Below are 5,435 nucleotides of genomic sequence, written 5' to 3' on the forward strand. Positions count from 1 at the left end.
TGTACACATCCATGGGATACACTCCCATGTCACCATCTGTGTCTATGCCCCACCTGCTTGATATCTCCATCAACAGCCCTGCCCACACCTTGTCCATATCCACATCCATGTCCATATCCATATCGTCATGGTGTGACTTGGGTTTGCCAACCTTAATATATTTAATTTCTTTTAGAGACGGGACCCAGGAGTAAAGAAAAGGCAGGCTTAAAACTTAGAAAGGTATGAGAAGAAATTTATTAATAACACAAGAAAAAATTCAGAATAAGATTCCTAGATTGTTCCCTCCTCCCCTTCATTCAACATTTCTTACCAACAAACATACAGAGAGCACTTCAGTCAGTGATACATTCAAATAATCAGTTCAGTTCACTTAAGAGAGAAAAGTCCCTTTTTTTTGGTTATGGCTTAGGGGGCATCTTCACCTTCACAATCCACATCCGCCCGGAAAAATATTGCAGATTATGACTCTCCTCCCATTCTGTCACAGTCCTTCAAGAGCTGTGCAATGGGTTATGTTACAAACATGGGGTATTACTTTTAAAGGCAGGCGGATGAAAAACAAGATTCTCTTCATCTCCTTCACTGTCAAATGTCTCTGTTAATATTCCAGTCCCAGAACAGAGAAAGCTCCATTTTCTCTGAGGCAAAAAGTCTTCTTCTCAAGCACCCCAAACCTCCCCAAGTATATCTCACAGTTTAAAGGAATTTTAGTGAAGTCACAATCCCCTTAGCTCACAAAAAGGGTTTCCAGCTACTTATCAGTTTGCATCTTTTCAATCTCTTCCCACCAGGAACTTTATCTTTATTGCGCTGACTTCTGGAGTCTCCAGGCTTTATTCCTTCTCATTCAGGAGAGCTTAGAAAAATTGAGGATCTTATCCAGGCATAAAGAAGTTACAATTGTATCCATATCATGAAGAAACAGCATGGGCAGCTGGAGGTCTCTTCTCTCAGAGCGAGGAGAGGAGAGGGGAGGAGAGGAAGAGCCTTTGGTGGCTCCCCGATCCACCCTGCTCGGCCATGCCACGTGGAGAGGGGAGCTCCAGGTCGCGTGGAGCCATGAGGTCAAGAAGGGGGGGCCGGGACCATGCGGCCAGGCCGGGCCCCCCACCAAGCCGGGGCCAGGATCCCAAGCCGGGCCCCCAGCAGAGCCGGGGTGCCAAGCCGGGCCCCCCATCACAGAGTCGGGGCACCGGGCGGGGCCCCACCACCACAGAGCAGGGGCACCGGGCCTGACTCCGGCCGAGCCCAGAGCCGGGGCCGCAGCCCCCAGCCGGGGACTACCACCCCCGGAGACCAGAAGCCGAAAGAGACCCAGCAAACCTGATCCACTGTGATTTGTGGAAGCGAAATACTTTTCATTGGTTTCCCGAGCTGTCCATCACCAAATCAGCTCTCTAAGTGGTAGCAGCAGCCCACAGGGGAAGCTCCCAGAGATGGGAGAGCCCCTCCCAACTCCCAGCTTCATGGAGCCTGCTCTGAGGTGAATCCACCCCTCCCCCCAAGCATGTGAAACCAACAATCCATATCCATATCCATACCCATCCCCACCCATGTCCCACCATGTCTTAGTACAATGTCTTTATTTTAACACCAATGTTGCATGAAGGAAAGAAAAAAAATGAAAGAAAATCAAGGCCAAATGAAAAGGATTTACCTCTCCATGCTGACTGAGTATGCATGGGCTTGGGTGGGTAGAAAGAACTGTTTTTAGAGGCTTTCCACTTCATTGTCTCCAAAATCTTGGTTTTCTGCCCCAGTCCATCACTATTTGGCTGTGGAAGATGTCTATGGCCCATAGAGAATTAGAATCATGGAATGATTTAGGTTGATAAAGACCTCCAAGACCATCCAGTATTCCTTGACGCCACCAGATGAAATGATTGGATGCAAAAGGTCCAATTTTTTGGGGTGGAAAGTAAAATCTGCTGTCCCAAATGAATTCCTGATGTCAGTCTGCATTCCAATGGAGTTTTGGCCAGCTAAGTCCAGGTGCCCATCAAGAGCCAGGAAGATGTAGAGAACACCAGACAGGTGTGTTCCCAACATGGATCACCAGGACCATGGATCACTAAGACTCTGCCCAATGAGGGCCACTTGGGAGCATCCAACGGGGTCCTCCAGTGGGGATGGAGCTCAAGCAGCGCTCAAAGCTCTTCCCGCATGCGGGGCACTCACAGGGCTTCCCCTACCGGTGCCCCCATTGGTGTCAGATCACGGCAGAGTTCTGGGAGAAGCTCTTCCCACACTGGGGACACTGTTAGGGCCTCTCCCTGGTGTGGATCCGCTGGTGGGTGATGAGGGTGGAGTTTTTCTTAAAGCCCTTCCCACAGTCAGGGCAGCGGAAGGGCCTCTTTTGTGTGTGAATCTGCTGATGCCTGAGCAGATGGGATCTCTACTGAAACCTCTTCCCACACTCAGGACACTCATAGGGCTTCTCCCCAGTGTGAGTCCTCTGGTGGACAATCAGGTTGGAGCTCTGGCTGAAGCTCTTCCCACATTCTGAGCACTTGTAGGGGCATTCCCCAGCGTGCATTGCCTGGTGCATGATCAGGCCAGAGCTGTCACGGAAGCCCTTCCCACATTCCCCACACACATAGGGTCATACCCCAGTGTGGATCATCTGGTGGCGGGTAAGGTTGGAACTCTTCCTGAACCCCATCCCACATTCCCCACATTTGTAGGGCCGTTCACCTGTGTGGATCATCTGATGGCGGGTCAAAGTGGAGCTCAGGAAAAAGCTCTTCCCACATTGCCCACACACATAGGGTTGTAACCCAGTGTGGATCCTCTGATGGCGGGTGAGTTGGGAGCGCATCCTGAAGCCCATTCCACATTCCCCACACTCGTAGGGCCATTCCCCTGTGTGGATCATCTGGTGGCAGAGCAACCTGGAGCTCTGGTTGAAGCTCTTCCCACATCCCCTACACTCATAGGGCCGTTCCCCAGTGTGGATCCTCTGGTGGCGGATCAGGTGGGAGGTCTGGTTGAAGCTCTTCCCACATTCCCCACACTCATATGGTCGCGACCCTGTATGGGTCCTCTGGTGAACGATCAGGCTGTAGCTCCATCTGAATCCCTTCCCACATTCCCCACACTCGTAGGGCCATTCCCCAGTGTGCACTGTCTGGTGGCGGATCAGGTCGGAGGTGTTTCTGAAGCCCTTCCCACATTCCCCACACTCGTAGGGCTGTCCCCCAGTGTGGATCATCTGGTGCCGGACCAGGCTGCAGCTCCTGTGGAAACTCTTCCCACATTCCAAACACTGGAGGGGCTTCTTGCCATCATGAAGCTGCTCATGGATCCTCAGATCAGAGCTGTGGCCAGATCTCTGGCCGCCTGGCTGTCTCAGGGTGGGTCTTTCTTCCTTGGATCCCCATGATCTGCGTTTGCAGCCCCTCCTTGTGCGGGATCTCTGTGGCTTTTCCTCCCCGTTGGATTCCTGCGCTGTGGAGCCGCTCCAAATGGCCTCTTCCACAAGGTTCTGCTGCGGGGATTTGTCCTCCATGGTCTCTGCCCTCAGCTCCTTGTCTAGGGGAGGAAGGATAACAAGAGGATGGGATTTGGCTCCGTGCCACAGGGATGATGAATAAGATCCCCACAGTCCTCCCTGGCAGAACGGCGTTGGCAATGTTGCTGTCCTGCAGCTGGGGGCCGTGCTGGGCTGGGAGATGGAGCAGGACAGAAGGGTACAGGGGCAGTGACTTCCTCCTCACCTGCCTGGCTGTCCCAGGGCATCTTCCTCTTCCTCAAAGCCTTTTTCTCCATCTGGATAATACTTGGGAATGGGAAATCCTGGTTTGGGGGAAAAACAAGATGTGAGTGATATGGCTTTGAAGGTCCCGCTGTCCGAGGGCATCTCTAGAAATCCCCGGGTGCCTGGTATCCATAAAAAGCTACAAAAATCATGAAGCAGCCCAAAAACACACTCCCAGGAGCTCCCTGTTTGCAGGGTCCTCACTTTGGAGTTATGGGGCTTGCTGTTCTCAGAGCTGCTGGGAGCTTGTGGCTCCTTGGGATCCCCTCTCTCCTGGATCCTGCTCAGGCACGCTGAGGGTGTTTCAGGGGTCCCATGGCTCATCCTGCCCTGATTATGACTTAGGTCCCAGGATCCCCTTCTCCAGCATCCCCCCACTCCAGGCACTCAGGCCTTCCCCCACTCCCCGCCAGCCCTTCCAGGCTCGGGGGGGGCCGGACCCCACTCATCTCCCGGCTCCACCTCCCCTCCAGGCTGCCGGGGGTCCCCCAGCTCTGCTGTCGCCCCTCTCCCCACGCCGGGGCTTCCGCCTTTAATCCCACGCCTCTCCCGGGGATCCCAGAACCGATGTCCCGCCCCGCCGGGACCGGGTGATCGCCACGTGGGCCCCTCCAAATCCCCCCAAGGAGCATTTACGGCTCAGCTTTGGATTCCTGCAAGAGCCAAAAACATCCCCTCCTCATATCAATAAAACAATACCTCTCCCAGGGATGCCCAAATATATTTGGGACTCGTTCCCGAATCTGCGAGGCACAACCACCATCCACCCCCCAAAAAACCAAAACCCAACCAACCGTGCCGGAGCTGCCGCGATAGCCCCGGGGCGAGCTTCCCTCTGCGCTCACCCGCGGGATGCAGGAATGCGATGCTGCCGGGGCCAGCGGAGCTGCGGGCTCAGCGGGCTCGCCCCGGAACACCGCGATTCTCCGCCTGCGGCTGCTGCTCCTCTCCCTGCTCCTCCTGCTCCTGCTCCTCCCCTTCCTCTCTCCTCCTCTTCCTCCCGCTGCTCCCCCGCTCGCATCCCGCCCCGCTTTCCCACCCGCTGTGCCCCAGGGCCGCCGCAGCAGCGGCTGTTGGGGAGGGGGCAGCACCCCCTGAGCCTGCAGGGGAGACAGAGAAACTGAGAATTAGGAATCGAGCCTCGAGAAATGCTTTGGCTAGAAGGGGGCTGACAAAACCGTATGTTTGCTGGAATTTACGGTGCTTACAAGAACAGGGGGAGAGCAAGGCTACAGGATAAGATAAAGAGCTGGAGTGGGCGAACAGGATGGAAGGACAAAGGCACCACAGGATAAGGGGGATTCTCTAGATCCCTGAACCCAGGAAAACTGGAATCAAAGTCCGGAAGATGACCAAAGGACTAAAAAGAAAATGTGCAAAGTGACAAAATGAAAATTTCAACTGAGAGGAAGACTGTTTTCTTCATCTCAAGGAGCAGTGTGCAGCTGCAAAGATGCGTTGAGATTATTTTAATATGAAGCGGGGACAGGCAATGAATATGTAGTAGGTGTATTGTGCAATCCTAGTTTGTAGAGAATAAAAACAGAGGTGAAGGTCGCCAAAGGTGTGCCTGTTTTTGGAGGAGCTATCCCCCTCAGCGCTGGATAAATACATTCTTACTCTTAGAACTTATTTTGTGTGTTATAGAGAATTTTCCGCGCTTCACAGGGATGGG

At 53.7% G+C, this 5,435-nt stretch overlaps 1 pseudogene; it reads right to left on the bottom strand.

The window, feature by feature from the left end:
* Positions 1-1,188: 1,188 nt before the first annotated feature.
* Positions 1,189-5,327, bottom strand: LOC130266617 (zinc finger protein 436-like; annotated as a pseudogene).
* Between the last annotated feature and the right edge of the window lie 108 nt (positions 5,328-5,435).

The sequence above is a fragment of the Oenanthe melanoleuca genome, unplaced genomic scaffold (assembly GCF_029582105.1).
Source record: "Oenanthe melanoleuca isolate GR-GAL-2019-014 unplaced genomic scaffold, OMel1.0 S104, whole genome shotgun sequence".
Taxonomy (NCBI): domain Eukaryota; kingdom Metazoa; phylum Chordata; class Aves; order Passeriformes; family Muscicapidae; genus Oenanthe; species Oenanthe melanoleuca.